Here is a 17,548-nt window from a genome sequence, read left to right on the forward strand (position 1 = left end):
TTTGCCATCTCCAAGTTTTACTAACCATTCACTATAAGCAGAATCCTATGATCTCATATTTGTTGTAAGAGACAACTTTCTGAAACATCCCTAAACATTATAGTACTTTAAACTCATTTGTACTATGGCCGATCACATAGCATGCAGTACAATACTGAGACATTGTCGAAAATCTCCTCCAAGAAGGATAACTTTCCCACCAAATACAATATTCAAATTCATAATTTCTCTTAGTAATCTGTCTATGCCATTTATAACATGCCATGGTGCATTCATCATAATGAGAAGTTGGGCTTTTTTAATAGTTTTAGCAGCTTTACTGTTTTTATCGAGTCTAGAAATTGAAGTGTCATTTAATGGAATTGGTAATTTATATTGGGAATGAAAGGTTCTTCCACCGAGAAGTAAATTTGCAGCAATTCCTGTAGATGCTGCAAATATAAGGTATTAAACGATCTCTAATATAAGGTATTAAAACTTTATAAAGGTATGCCTCCATGCTCCAAGGGCAGGTACTTGCCTCAAACCTCGCCCTAGCTGGCAACAGCTCAGGGAGGGTGCAGCCGTTGCCAAGGCAACTCCTGCAGGACTGACTTCCTTCCGGTTGATTGAGCCTTAATCGTGACAGGTGTTACACCCAGGGTTTTTATATATAGGATTATACACAAAATTAATATTGTTACTCTGATATAAGGAATCACTTCATTATGTGTTTAAACCTTTTTTTTCTATAGGAATTCATAACTGAAATTAACTCAGATGCTATTGTGAATATAATATAATATATAAAATGTTGCTTTACATACAAATTCTTTTCAAGACATATCTAGGACAAATTGCAAGGTCAGACTTGTAATTTTAAACATTGAACCATTGCATTGCAATTTTTCCAATTTGGTGAAGATAAATATATTGTATACGTAACTTTGTGGTACTATCATAAAGAATTCATAAACATTTTAAATTTAAAATACAAATCTGTACTCCTTGATCCACTGAATAAATTTTCTTATTGCTGTGGAAATTGTTTATTAAATAAGGTGTCCTGTTGAGTTTTTCATTGTCATTGCTATAAGTTTAGAATAAGTCATCTTGGATTTTGTAACAACTGAAAAATATAATTTGACATTTTTAATATGACTATAACGGTATTTAAAGATGAACTTCAGCTCTGCTAATTCTATTAAACTACAGCATGACAATGAGCTATAAAGTGTAATTAATTATTTTATCAGATTTGCTTTCTGAAGCTAGTCAATATAAATTTGAATAAATAAGAATCCACTGACCCAGGAAACTTTGAATATTCTGAATAGAGATAAAGCAGCTCTAAAGCATTGTATATGTAATCTATTTATATAGAAGCACATCCATGTCCCTGTCGGCCACCCATCCTGATTAATGGAACATTTTGCTCTGCCATTTTAAATGTTCCAATAAGTGAGAACTAAATACAGTTATTTTGAAACAATATTGTTAAAATTTTATATTATATTATGCAAAAATAGGTTTAAGAAAAATAACTTGAAATCTGAATTTTTTAGATGACATTGTTCAGTGACTTGTCACATCAAACTGCATAAAAATACTGTTATATCAAAGTAATGCAAAGTGACACATGATATTTGAACAATAGTAATGTCCAATAATGAGATGTGTCAGCATTTTTATTGGTCACTTTCAAGGAGTGCTTATTTAGTAAGGATGCTTAGAGGAGGGAAACTGTGCAGCTTAAGGTTAATTTGCATGATAATAGCCAATATTGTTTCATTTAAGCATTAGCACCCTTTGAATTAGCTACCTTGCTCCACTTATGTCCATTTTTTAGCAATACTCTATAGGACTGGGCCTTTCTTCTTGCTGTCCTTGCCCATATTTTATAATACACATTCAGAGGCAGGGTTGAAAATCAGCTGTACTGTGTGTCAGCCAATGTTTAAAGAAAACAACAAGCTTTAGTACCAATCACTTGAACAGTGCAAGAATTTTGTCTTTGAATATAACTGTTATTCTAACAAGTCTCCTGAGGCCATTTGGACCTACTTTGGAAATCAGTAATTAAACTGAATAGTGCTGAGAATTGGAAAAAATATTTTTAACCAGAGGCCCGATACACAAAATTTGTGCATGGGGGGGTGTGTGTCCCTCAACCCAGCCTGCACCCTCTCCAATATGGGACCTCTCGAGGGATGTCCAACTGCCCGGTGGGATCGGGCCTAAACAGGCAGTCAGACATCCCTCTCACAATCCAGGACTGCTGGCTCCCAACAGCTCACCTGCCTGCCTGCCTGATCACCCCCTAACCACTCCCCTGCTAGCCTGGTCACCCCTAACTGCCCTCCCCTCCCAGCCTGGTCACTCCTAACTGCCCTCCCCTCCCAGCCTGGTCACCCTTAACTGCCCTCCCCTGCAGGCCTGGTCGCCCCTAACTGTCCTCCCCTGAAGGCCTCGTCACCCCCAAATACCCTCCCCTGCAGGCCTGGTCCCCACCAACTGCCCTCCCCTGCTGGCCTGATCACCCACAACCTCCCTCCTCTGCCAGCCATCTTGTGGTGGCCATCGTGTGTCCACATGGGGGTAGCCATCTTGTGTCCACATGCGGGGGGGGCATCTTGTGTGTTGTAGTGATGGTCAATTTGCATATTACCTCTGTATTATATAGGATAGGGTCACAAGTAAATTAAACCACCTTGAGTTAATTTAATTTTTATGACTATGGTTCAACCATCTACACTGGTTACATGTGGGGACTTAAATACTATATTGGGTTTTCTTCTCAGGTAATATGGACTTCAATCTGTATATTGGCCTAAGCAAATTTTAAGATCCTGTGAGAAGACTTCAGCATAAAGCTTAAATGTAATGTAATTGGTATCCAATAAATCTTAATGAGATTATAAGGTAAAAGAAATCCATTCTGGTTTCAGTGTGTTGTTCTGTGTTCTGTTGAAGCTAGTGATTTATTTTCAACATATTTATCCTTTAAGGCTTTCTGATGAAGAGGAGAGACAAAAGATAAGTGGTTCTTGTACGTAAAAACAAGGGATTTAACAAAAAGTGTAAGTTAGTAAGCAAATTAAGAGAGGGTGCAAACATACTGATGAAAAATGAAAAGAAAAAATCCATCATATGACTGTTTCCAAAACCCAAGCTCTTTGACAACATATCCAGCTAATTGATTTTTTTTTTTACTGATCTTCTGAATTCCTCCTATTATACAGCCTTAGATGTATGTGTGTCTGTATCTGTGTGTGTTTGGTATAGAAAATATTTTAGAATTGGAGTTATTGAGATCTTTCAATCACACAAGTATGTCTTCCCATTGATTTTGTTGTTGCTGTTTTTACCTTCTTTGCAGACATGCTTTTGATTTTTTAGTATGTATTTTCTAATTTAATCATGAGATGTTTTTAATTATTTTTTTATTTTTCCCATCACCATTATCCTCCCATACTCTCTTCCACCTCCATCCTTCTGAATGTTTTTAATGTTAAAACCCATATAGCACATTAATGGGATAATAAGAAAAGTATATTGTCATTTCTTAACATCGCACTAAGCTTTTGATCAATAGAGAAATAGTATTGTTTGAAGAAAGTGACATATAAAGCATTATTGCCATAGACATGTTCTATCTGAAGATGAAAGCCAGTAAACTATTCATCTTAAGCAGATTAATAGAGAGGTTGTTTTTTGTGTTTGTCTAACTGGTCAAGGACATTTTACCATACAGTTGAGTTACTCTAAAGGAAAGACTTGTTGATTTGAGTACTCTCATATAGCTTTAGGTAGAGGATGATAGATTTTGCTGTCATTGTGATAAACTGCAACATATATGCTGTCAGTCCAAAAAGTAAACACTAATAGGTTTGGTTCAGCTACTTAACAACTAGTCATGAAAGATTCCTTTGAGAAAGTTCTAAATATTTCAATCCTAGAGACCCACAAACTGCCTTCACTTATGTTAAATCATTATTTTAGTTCAGATTTAAAGTTAACTATTTTGATTTTGATTTACTTACAAATATACAAAGTCCATTATTATCATACACTCTCAAACTTTGACATTCTGCTAAATGAAGGACAAATGTTTATTATGGTTCTTCTATTCAGAAGCTATAATTTTCTTATAATAGGTTTGTGAAAATACATAAAACATACCATTCTCTTTGCAATTTTCTTCCATGTTACAAGACACAGAGAGGATTCTATTGAAAATTTATCCCATTATTAAAAGTAGCCATTAAGTAAAAAGGACAATTTATTATTTGTTTATTTATTTGGATTTTTGTTCTTTTTTCTTGAACTTATTGGGGTACACTGGTTAACAAAATTACACAGGTTTCAGGTTCACAATTCTACAACACATCATCTATACAGTGTATTGTGTGTTCACCACCCAAAGCCAAGTCTCTGAACATTACAATTTATACTTTCTCTACACATCTCTACCTCCTCCACCCCCTCTCCACAATAATCACCTCACTGTTGTCCCTGTCTATGAGTCTGTCACTATTTTGCTTACTAGTATATTTTGTTTATTAGATTCCACATATGGGTGAAATCATATGGTGCTTATCTTTCTCTGACTGGCTTATTTCACTTAGTATAATGCTCTCCAAGTCCATCCATGATGTTGCAAAGGGTAAGATTTCCTTCTTTTTACAGCACAGTTGTATTTCATTGTGTAAATGTACCACAGCTTTCTTTTGAAAATAAAAATGAAAGTTGAAATGAATAACTGAAATAGTTCCTACATATTAAAGGCGCATTGATCAATGAATCTTGATTTTAGAGAGAAAAATGTGTACATATTTATAGAACTTATGAGATAAATTTCAAGAACAATGATGTAAAATCTTACTTTTGATTATATTTTGTCCCAATATTTTTTAAAATCACTCCTTCTGTTGTAAGATTCCAGGTAGGAGGAAAAGAGAACTGAGACAGGAAAGTTAAAACAAGGCCAAAGAGTGTGGGCAATTTGCATCCCGCTTGTAACTAACAACTAATAAGCCATTAACTTCCCCAGCCAAGGACCCAGAGCAAATGGTTAAAAGCCTCCCTAATGAGAAAATTCAGAAAGTGGGAGGGGGGTAGGGGAAAGGGAAAAGGGGCAATTTTACTTCCTAAGCAGAGAAGCCAGCAGTCCCAAGGCTTGGCAAGATAAAGTTGCCAGATGCTTCTCATGAATTCTGGGAAGGCCACAACAAATTTAAAAAAAAAAAAAAGGACCTTGAGAATTAATCTTTACCAAAATATTCAACAAAGGAATTTTGAAACCTATAGACAGGAGGGTATATAACACCTCAAAACTCCACCCAATCGGCTCTTCAGATTTGCTGAAAGCCTGTCTGTGCTTCATAAGCCAGATGTATAGGTTTGCTTGCTTTGCTTTTTCAATAAAGGTGCATGTTTTAATTGCTTTAATAAATTGGCTGTTCACAACACAGTCAAGGTCTCTGATATAAATTCATTTATATGAGAAGACAAGGATTAAGGTTGGGAACAGCCCTCTCTCACTGACTCAGGGGGCTGTCTGGCACCACCTCTCTGGTGTTGGTGAGAAGTGCCTCTAACACTTCCACTATAATTTTTTTTAGCACTTTACTACTTACGCTGTGGTAGATGATACTGTTGGACCCTACATTTTATTCCTCCTTGTATCTACACTCATTACCATGCAATTTGGAAGTTTCTCCACCAAAGTCACCATGTTCTGCCTAGTTCCTTTATTTTGGAATGTAGCATGTGACTTACTGTAGACAATGGCATATACATAAAGGTGTGACAATGTGATAGACCTTAGACTACTCTAGACTTTAAGAATTTTCACATGCTTCAAATTTTACTATGAGAAAAATTTCCTTTGGAGTTCTGGGTAACTTTTTCTCTGTCAATCTGGCTCTCAGAATTAAATAAATGGAACAGACCTAAGTTCAACACATAACAGAGCCAAGCCCAATTAGACACACAACTTGAAGCAGAGCTACCCAGCCAAGCTAATTTTAGAACAGCTGACTCCCAGCCAATTAGTAAATCTGTGTGAAATAAATGCTTCTTGTTGTATGACACTGAGATTTCAAGTTGTTTATTATATAGCAATAGGCAATTGATGCACAGCTAAATGCATGGGGCTATTTTTACATTTTCTATACACAGTCGTTCATTGTACTTTCCCCCCTGAAATCATTGTGCTGTCAATTCTTTCAATGAAATATCTTGAACCAGTTACTGAAAGGCAAGTACTACTGAAATTTTTATATATATTAATGCTTTTAACCTTCACAATGTTGCTAAGAGATAGATACTATAATTATTACCTATATTTTTAAGAAATCGAGGTTTAAAAAGATTCAATAATTTTCCTGTGGTCACCCAAGTAGTTACATAATGAAGGTAAAAAGCAAATCTAAATCTGAAAAAATTCTAAGATTTATTTTATGTGTAATTAAAAGCTATTGGTTGGTTTTGAGCTGGGAAATGAAAAACTCATATACACACATTTTGCCTAATCTGTGGAGGATAGACAGATGCATGGCAAAAGTGGAAGTAGTAAGATTTTTTATAAGGTTTTTGCAATATTCTAAGTTAGCAATGATGATGGTTCATATCAAGGGCAGTAGCCATGGAAGTGATCAAAGTGGTAAAAATCTGAATATATTTTGAAGATAAGCCTGGCAGAATTTGCTGATGGGAAGATTGTGGAAAAGAATGAAATAAAGGAGTCAAAGATTATCCTTAGGCTTCTGGACTGAGAAATTGAGTAAAGGAAGAGGAAACAGGCTTTGTGTGAGATGGAACTTCTGAGTTTACTTTTGGTTATTTTTTTTAAAATATATCTTATTGATACTTTTCAGAGAGGAAGGGAGAGGGATAGAGAGTTAGAAACATTAATGAGAGAGCAACATCGATCAGCTGCCTCCTGCACACCTCCTCACTGGGGATGTGCCCGCAACCAAGGTACATGCCCTTGACCGGAATCGAACCTGGGACCCTTCAGTCTGCAGGCCAACACTCTATCCACTGAGCCAAACCAGCCAGGGCTACTTTTGGTTAATTTTGAGATGCCTATTATACTTCCAAATGGAGTACATAGTTATTATAGAACCCTGGAATTCAAAATTCAGAAATGGAGACAGGATGAACTTCAGAGGTAAAACCAATGTAGCAGCAGAGCCCAGTACCCAGAGGGCAAAGTGTTGTGATCAGATCCAGGTTCATTGTCTCGCAAAATCAAAGAATGAGTTCACGGACAAAGAAAGTAAGTGGAAGCAAAGTTTTGTTGAGAGATAGACAGAATCCCTCTAGCAAGGCGAGGACCCAAGTGGGTTACCACTCAAGCTTCTTTATCTAGGGTTAGATATATGCCTCGCTAGCTCTTGAATGGTTCTTTCAAAGAATTCTGCCTTAGCAACAGTCATACATTTTAAAGCTCATGTCTCTCAAGAGGGCCTTTCAGCCCACCCGGGTTGCCTTGGCAGCTCCTGCTTCTGGTTGCCTTAGCAACTCCCACCTGTCTGTCCCACCCAGCTGGGTTCAGCTCTATGTCACATTGTTTTTCTCTGCGGTTTTTCTCAGAAAAGGTTGCAGTCAGCAAGCTGCATCCTGTCCACCTCTGCAAATTCCTGTTATTCTAGGACTTCCCCATTTTTCTTCCTCTCTCAAGGTCCCATCCCTGACTACCTAGCCCTTTTCTATCTCCTCAGTATGATACCCTTTAGTAGCCATCATGAAATCTTAATAATATTATTAATATTGTGTTTGTATTCAAGTGAAGTCCAAAGGTACAACAGATGAACCAGGGGCTTGGAGGCAGGGTTCATACGCAATTTTGAATCCTGTTGCCTCTTAGCCCCTCTGGATGGGTCCTCAGCACCCTACTCAATAGCCACCTGGTTCACTGGATTTGGCCTTATCTAATTTTCCTTGCCCTAGTTCAGCAACCACTGCTATCTTCTCTCTGAAACATTTTAGTCAAAGCATGGCAGTGGGTATAGCTGAACTTAACGGACAGTCCCATGGCACATTTGGCATGCTATTCAGCAGAGGTGTGCCTTTGGCCAACCCTCAATCTAGGAACATAGTGCACCCCAGCTGGTTGCAATCTTTGAGGTTCACCTCTGTAATGTGGGTTGTGGCAGTAGGCCATGGAAAGATGTCTGGCTCAAATTCCAGGACCCCAGTTGGACCCATCTGCCTTGTTCCTGGAAGGAGAGGCAACACAGTAGTTGGTGGGCTGAGCAGGTGCACACGCAAGTGTGCAGATACATTATTCAAAGCTTCAGGGTATTATGAGGATTTGTTTTCATCCTTTGAGTAACTCCATGTGTAAGGGAGCACAGTATTAAATAGTAATTTCTTAAAAAAAAGACAGGTTGAAAGAAAGAATGATCACAAAAGAAAGGTAAATTAAATACATTATATTATAGTACCTCTAGTGACATGTTTTTTATCTTGCTTTTCATATGAGACCTTGCATTTTTATTTTGCACCAGACCATGAAAATTATGTAACTGATAATAGGTGGTGATATGTATGCTGATTCAAATGCCTTAGGAAAGAAGATGATTTAAGCAGAAAAAAGGTATAAATAATATCAAGAGAAAAGTTCTCAGTCACACTTAAGTGCAAGGGCAGTTTATTAATAGTAGCAGGAGGAAAAGCAAAGACTATGGAAGTGAACACTTTTAAATTTGGTGGTAAAAGAATGAGAAAGTCCTCCAATATAACTTGCAATGGTCTATAGTTTTGCTTTATTATTTGTTTTATTTACTAGTATACTTTATCAGCATTTTGCTGGCTTTATGGAAAGATTTCCTATTGTGCTCTCTGCTCTAGTACAGATCTAATAGCATTGAAATTTTTGTTTTAATGTTACAAAAATCATCCATAAAACCAACTGGACCTTGGACTTTTCTTGAGAAACAGAGTAGAGAAAGCTATGCAGAAAAAAATCTCCATAAATCTATGTAGGGTTACCCTCAAACCTTTACTGAATACTAAGATAAGAATGCATGGGGTAAAATCCCACAATTATGGGCACAAAACAGAATAGAATCTATAAGTTCTATGGTTCCTAGAGCTCACACAGGTTTTGGAATTATTGTTTTCTTGTACCTACTAGCTAGAATGCATAGTACTCAGTACTCTAAGGGCATTCAGAAGAGACCTTATCAATGTCATGCTTTACTAATGGGACTAAACTATTCCCAGAAGAAAGACCATTCTATAACTACTCTAAAAATCTTAAAAACAAGCTTTGAATGGGCTATGCTACAGTGTAATTACTAGTAACTTAGTTATTTCCTAGAACAAAGCCTATCATTTTTCCAAAAACGATAATAGAATCTAAACAATCAAAAGTCACATTCACAATTATCCACTACCCAATAGAATTTACTAGTCAAACTAAAAAATAAATAAAACATTACTTATAAGATAAAAAGCAGTCAATAGAAATGAAACTAAGTGATTAATGCTTTCTATTCAAACTTAGATATTAGTTTCCAAAATTATTTCATGTAGACTGGTACTATGCCTTGAATTATTTCTACTCTTGGAAATGCATTAAAGTTATTTTTTACTTAATATATCATCAATTCTCTTAAAGGGGGCATGAGTGTTTGTACTAACTTTAAGCCTGACTTAAAAATTAACAATATAAATAAAGTGATTTTTCCATTCTTTTTCAAGTTAAAAGTTATAAACGAATGGCACTTAGAAAAGAAACATCAATCATCTAAGCTTTTATAATAAAATTTTGAGTTTTTGAGAATCCTCTTCAGAAAATTTATAATCCAGGTGAAGTGGCAAGTCAAGCATACAGGAAAGAAAAATGGTGATCAATTACATGTCCATTATATTTTAGTGTTAAAATTCTATAGTATAGATTGGATGATAGGGTACTGAAATCATAGAGGAAGTAAAAAATGATCTGGACTTTGAAAAATGGTTAGGATTATGATAGGTTTGTGAAGAGGCAAAGACACTTTATTTTTTAAATTAAATTTATTGGGATGACTTGGGTCAACATGAACATATAGGTTTCAGGTGTGGGTTTCTATGTTATAAGATCTATATATTGCACCATGTGCCCACCACCCAAAGTCAAATATCCTGTCACCATATATTAGGAACTCCTTCTCCCCTACCCCCTTTCCTCTGGCAACCACCACACTGCTGTTTGTATTAGCAAGTTTCAGTTTTATATCCCACATATGAGTGAAATCATATGGTTCTTAGGTTTTTCTGACTGTCTTACTTCACTTAGCATAATGTTCTCAAGGTCCATCCACATTGTTGCAAATGGCATTATTTCATCCTTTCTATGGCTGAGTAGTATTATTGTGTATATAATACTACAATCAGCCCCTCACCCAGCAATCAGCCCCTCACCACATCTTCTTTATCCAATCCTCTATCACAGGGCACTTTGGCTGTTTCCATGTCTTGGCCACCGTGATTAATGCTATAATGAACATAGGAGTGCATATATCTTTGTGAATACATGGTTTTGAAGTTTTGGGATCTATACCCAGGAAAGGGATTTCTGGGTCATATGGTACCTTTATTCTTAATTTTTTAAGGAATCAACAGACTGATTCCCATAGTGGTTGTATCAGTCTACATTCCCACCAGCAGTGAATGAAGGTTCCCTTTTCTCCACAACCTCTCCGACTCCTTTAATTGCTTGTCTGGTTGATAATGGCCAATCAACCTAGTGTAAAGTGGTATCTCATTGTAATTTTGATTTGCATTTCCCTAATTTCCAGAGAGGATGAACATCTTTTCATATATCTATTAGCTGTTTCTATGTCTTCTTGGGTCAGATGTATTTTCAGGTCCTTTGCCTACTTTTTGATTGGGTTGTTTGTTTGTTTGGTGCTGAGTTTTATGAGGTCTTTATAGATTTTGGAAATTAAACCTTTGTTGGAGCTACTGTTTGTAAATATCATCTCCCATCTGATTGGCTGCCTCTTTGTTTTGTTGTCAGTTTCTTTTGATGTGCAGAAACTTTATAGTTTTATATAGTCCCACTCATTTTTTTTTGCCTTTACTTCCCTTACCTTTGGGGTCAAGTTCATAAAATGTTCTTTGCTGGAGGCTAAGGACAGTAGTTAGCACTATAAATGCAAAAAGTTCCTCAGAAGGCTGATGGACATCTTCAGCAGGGCTGAAGATCTGCATATTATTACCTGCTGCCAAACAGCTGAGACTCTTTGTTTGTTGTCAGTTTCTTTTGATGTGCAGAAACTTTATAGTTTTATATAGTCCCACTCATTTTTTTTTGCCTTTACTTCCCTTACCTTTGGGGTCAAGTTCATAAAATGTTCTTTGCTGGAGGCTAAGGACAGTAGTTAGCACTATAAATGCAAAAAGTTCCTCAGAAGGCTGATGGACATCTTCAGCAGGGCTGAAGATCTGCATATTATTACCTGCTGCCAAACAGCTGAGGGCAATTCCCCTAACCTGATAATCCTTTATTGTTTACCAAACGGGTGTGGCCAACCTGAAAACAGCCCTCAGCCCCTCATCCAGGCTAGCCAGACACCCCAGTGGGGACACCAACCCTAAAGGGGGTGTGGCCAACCTGAAAACAGCCCTCAGCCCCTCATCCAGGCTAGCCAGACACCCCAGTGGGGACACCAACCCTAAAGGGGGTGTGGCCAACCTGAAAACAGCCCTCAGCCCCTCATCCAGGCTAGCCAGACACCCCAGTGGGGACACCAACCCTAAAGGGGGTGTGGCCAACCTGAAAACAGCCCTCAGCCCCTCATCCAGGCTGGCCAGGCACCCCAGTGGGGACCCCCAACCCTAAAGGGGGTGTGGCCAACCTGAAAACAGCCATCAGCCCCTCACCCAGGCTGGCCAAACCTCCATGGGGTGAGGGTCCCCACATGGGGGGGCTTGACCAGCCTGCAAACAGCCATCAGCCCCTCACCCAGGCTGGCCAAACCTCCATGGGGTGAGGGTCCCCACATGGGGGGGCTTGACCAGCCTGCAAACAGCCATCAGCCCCTCACCCAGGCTGGCCAAACCTCCATGGGGTGAGGGTCCCCACATGGGGGGGCTTGACCAGCCTGCAAACAGCCATCAGCCCCTCACCCAGGCTGGCCAGGCACCCCAGTGGGGACCCCCACCCTGAAGGGGGTGTGACCAGCTGCAAACACCCATCAGCCCCTCACCCAGGCTGGCCATGCACCCTGGCGGGACCTTCAACCTGATCCGGGACACCCTTCAGGGCAAACCAGCTGGCCCCCACCCATGCATCAGGCCTCTATCCTATATAATAAAAGGGTAATATGCAAACTGACCCTAACAGCAGAACGACTGGGAATGACTGGTCACTATGACACACACTGACCATCAGGGGGCAGATGCTCAATGCAGGAGCTGCCCCCTGGTGGTCAGTGCACTCCTACAGGGGAGATCTGCTCAGCCACAAGCCAAGCTGAAGGCTGCCAGTACAGCGGTGGTGGTGGGAGCCGCTCCGGCCTCCTCAGCAGCATTAAGGATGTCCGACTGCAGCTTAGGCCTGCTCCCTGTTGGCAAGTGGACATCCCCCGAGGGCTCCCAGGCTGCCAGAGGGATGTCTGATTTCCAGCTTAGGCCCAATCTCCTGGGGAGCAGGCCTAAGCCAACAGGTGATCATCCCCCTAGGGGTCCCAGACTGGGAGAGGGCACAGGCCAGGCTGAGGAACACCCCCCCCACCGAGTGCACAAATTTTTGTGCATCAAGCCTCTAGTGTGTTAATAAAAAGCTGTGGGTCTGGAGATTCAGGGAGCTTAGTCACTAGAGCTAAGTTTCCACCTAGCTTTTGCCAATGCCTTCCAAATTTATATTTCTTGTCTAATCTCTATTCATTTATGCACAGCCCTTCTCCAGATTTCTGAAAGCTTGCTGCTAAAAGACTGCAGCAGTTCTCTATGGCCAATGTCCATAAATTTGGTACCTATATTTTCTTCTATGTAACTTACTGTTTCGGGTCTTATATTTAGGTCTTTAATTCATTATCCATTTTGATTTTTGTGCATGGGAAAAACTGTAATCCAGTTTCATTCTATTGCATGTGGCTTTCCAGTTTTCCCAGGACCATTTATTGAAGAAACTATATTTACTCCATTGTGTGTTTCTGGCTCCTTTGTTGAAAATTATCTGTCCATATACATGTGGTTTTATTATGTTCCACTAATCTGCACGTCTCTTTCTCTGCCAAAACCATGCTGTTTTGACTATCCTAGCTCTGTAGTATAACTTGAGGTTAGTTAGTGTGATACCACCAGCTTCATTCTTTTTTCTCAGGATTGCTCTGGGTATTCAGGGTCTTTTGTGGTTCCGTACCAATCTGATGATTTCTCATTCTATTTCTTTAAAAAAAATAACTTTGGAATTTTGATGAGGATTATATTAAATCTATATATTGATTTTGGTTATATGGACATTTTAACTATGTTGATTCTTCCAATCCATGAGCATGGAATATTTTTTCCATTTTGTTGTAACTTTTTCAATATCTTTTTAATAATGCTTTGTAATTTTTAGTATATAGGTCTTTCACATTTTTTGTTAACTTTATTCTTAGGTATTTTATTTTTTATTGCAATTTCAAAAGCAATTGTTTTTTATTTCTTTTTCTGAAGTTTTGTTTTTCATATACAGGGACACAATACATTTTTGCACATTTATTTTGTATGCTGCAACTGGACTATATTTGCTTATTATTTCTTATAGTTTTTTTATGGCAGATTGACTTCTTCCTTTCCTATTTGGATGCTTTTTTTTGGTTCTTTCTCTAGCCTTATTTCTCTGGCTAGGACTTTGAGCACTATGTTGAATAAGATTGGTGAGAGTGGACATCCATGTCTTGTTCCTGGTGGTAAAGGAAAAGAATTCAGTTTTTCAACATTGAGTATGATATTAGCTGAGGGTTTATCCTTTATTATGCTGGGGTACTTTCATTCTATTCCTATTTCATTGAGTGTTATAATCATAAATGGATGTTGTATTTGATCAAATGCTTTATCTGCATCTTTTGATAAGATCATATTAATTTTATCCTTTCTTTGGTTAATGTGCTATTTTATATTAATTGATTTGTGTATGTGGAACCTTCCTTGTGCTCCTGGAATGAATCCCACTTAATCATGATGTATTATATTCTTGATGTACCGTTATATTTGATTTGCTAGTATTTTGCTTAGGATTTTTGCATCTGTATTCATCAGAGATATTGTCAGTAGTTTTCATTGCCAGGTTTTGGTTTCAGGGTTATATTGGCCTCATTGAATGTGTGAGGAAGTATTGTTTCTTCTTCAAATATGTGGTAAAGTTTGAGAGGGATAGGTTTTAAATCTTTGTCTTTTGTAGAATTCACTGGTGAAGCCATCTGGTCCTGGACTTTTATTTTTTGGGAAGTTTTTGATGTTTTTTGCTGGAATGGTGTGCTTGCAGGTGACTGAAATTCCCCCAAAATGCTACATGTAATTTCCAAGTCCCTCACATCCCTGCAGGCTTGGGGTGTTGTATTGTCAATCAGCGAGCTAGATACAAGACACCTTAACAAGCCAATTAATTAGGAGTCTTTTATTGTGTGCAGGTTCAGAGCAGAATATCTCTGTCAAATTCTGAACAAACCCAGGAAGTAGTATTCCCTTTTTATATCCTTCTAGGTCTTTGTGTAAGTTATTTTTGTAAACAGCTTGTAACCTTGAGTATATATCATATCTAACAAACACCTGTCATATCTATACAATTTGTAACCTTGAATACATATCATATCTATACAGACACCTGTAACCTTGGATACATAATGAACAAACACTTGGCATGAGAATATGGGAATTATCAGTATCAGCGTATCAGCCCCTTTAGATGGCTAGCTTGCAAGGTCATACAATTAAGTTTATCTTTTCTATTATTCAAGCTAAAAAACAAAGTTATTTTTACAGAATAAGATACCGTCTAAAAATAACATAGTTGACTTACAGAGCAAGAGCCTATCTAAAAATAGCAGATAATTTCAAAAAGCAGTTTTTCAAAAGGAGGGATCATTACTATGCTTCAGGGGTACATGGCTGTGTGCTGGGGAAGAGGGGGAAATGGCCCACATTAGGTTCTCTGTCTGGAATAAACTTCCCTAGAAAGCTGTTTCTTCTAGCTGCAATGGCCCCGCACTTTCTGCTCATTACTAGAGGGCAGAAGCTACAATGTTACTATGGAGCCATTTTGCTTAAGGGAGAAAGTTATCATTGAAGTCATCTGGCTTGAGGGTGTAAGACCCATGCCCTGGTTGCCATCTTGCTTGTGGCAAACATTGTAACCAGTCTAAGCAAAACCAAACTGCTGCAAGTGTTTTAACCTAATGCTTGTTAATAATACTGTTTTATTCTACAACACAATTATGTTTTAATTCATACAAATGTTCCTGCTTGTCAATTAATACTTCTTCCACAAATAAAAAAAAAACATAAAATGTACAGTTGCTCAGAGAATTAAGATATTTTTATTACCTTATTTTGGAAGTTGACTGAACATATAATTTAAACCCAGGACCTGGACATTAAATTCTATTCAGTCAAATTGACAGTGAATACTCATTCATTTCTTAGAAAACTGTCTCATGGTAACAAGCCTCTTAAGAGACCAAGGCTGTTAAAAAAATATGAGATAAGGACAAATTATTGGCCCAGCTGTAAGGGGAAGGTTAAAAGAGCCGCTCTTTTTTACCTCAGAAACAGGAATAAAGGCCTCCAATAAGGTCTGAGGCCATTAGAATCTTCCATGTGAAATTAAAGGCCCCTCACTTGGACAATTGTATTACTTTCTGGGGAAGAGTCTCTAGCTTTGGTGTGGGAAGGGATTTCAGACTGACGGAGGTATAGATGGGTGGGAATGGGAAAGGGTGAGGAATGGAGGAAATCTGCAATAATGTCAACATTAAAAATCTTCTAATGAAAAGAAATGAATGATGAAAAATTTTGGTTATAAACAATGGTGATGGTTGGAAAATATTGAGAAGTTACTTAATGCCACTACATTTTACATTTTGAATAGTTAAAATTATGTGTTAAGTTTTGGATATTTTATAACAAAATATAAAATGATAAAATTGCATTAAAATTTAATCTTCAAGCTTCTCAGATCAGAAACCAATATTTATGAACTTTTGAAATGGGAGATCTCTCTGGTTCCTACAGATTTAATTGTCTGCATTTCTAGGATGATGATGAGGTATTTGGGATATATTATAGGCTACTGGTATCATTTTATTATATTAATTTCAGCTGTCTGTTACTAAAGCTAGTTATTTGTAAAATCAAAAACTATTTTTCCAAGTAATTAGCTATTGGTTCATGTATGTATAGGACCTTATTTTTCTTTTCTTCTTTCTATCTTGTAAACCAAGTATCAACTTTGTTCTTATAGAAAAGAAACCCTACAAAATTATATGTTTTATTTTCTGGTGTTCAATAGCTTGAAAAGGGAAAAATGTAACAAGACAAAATAAAGGAGAATAGCTTTTTAAAAAATAAGAATGGCTAGAAAAAAACATTGAAATGGAGAGTTATGCTGTATTCATGAATTCAAATGCTCAACATATTAAATATCTCAGTTACTCCAAATTTGCAAGAAGGTTTGATATAATCAGTATGAAAACCTAAGCAAGATTTTTATAAACATAACTATTCTAAAATGTATTTAAAAAAATCAAAGTTAGAATATCTAAAACAATTTCAAATTAGAAGAATAAACTGGCTCTTATAAATAATGCTGCAATAAAAATAAGGTCACATATATCCTCAAATTAGCATTTTCATTTTCTTTGGATAAATATCCACAAGTGGGATTATTGAGTCATAATAAGTCAAACAGAAAAAGAGAAATAAGCATTTGGTTTCATTTACATGTGGAATCTTAAAACCAACAAATAAACAAAAAACAAATGAAATAAAACAAAAATAGACTCATAGAAACAGATCAAAATGATGGCTGAGAGTAAGGTTGGGAGGATGAGTGAAACAGGTGAAGGGGAATAAATGTGATACCTTTGCACAGTGACAAATAAATTCTAGAGTTAAGCTAGACATGACATTGTAAGGTATACAAATGTTGAGTCACTATATTGTACACCTGAAACTAATATACTATTGTATACCACATATACTTAAATTTGAAACACAAATTTCTATTGCAACAAAAAAGATGCTAATACAGTTTATTTATTTACTAGAGGCCTGGTGCACAAAAATTTGTGCACTCGGGGGGGGGGTCCCTCAGCCCGGCCTGTGCCCTCTTGCAGTCTGGAACCACTCAGGGGATGTCCACCTGCTGGCTTAGGTCCGCTCCCCAGGGGATTGGGCCTAAGCTGGCAGTCAGACATCCCTCTGGAAGCCCAGGAGCCCTCGGGGGATGTCCACTTGCCAGCAGGGAGCAGGCCTAAGCTGCAGTCGGACATCCTTAGCGCTGCTGAGGAGGCAGGAGAGGCTCCCACCACCACCGCTGTACTGGCAGCCATCAGCCTGGCTTGTGGCTGAGCAGAGCTCC

This window comes from Myotis brandtii, unplaced genomic scaffold (genome assembly GCF_000412655.1).
Source record: "Myotis brandtii unplaced genomic scaffold, ASM41265v1 scaffold370, whole genome shotgun sequence".
NCBI classification, from domain to species: domain Eukaryota; kingdom Metazoa; phylum Chordata; class Mammalia; order Chiroptera; family Vespertilionidae; genus Myotis; species Myotis brandtii.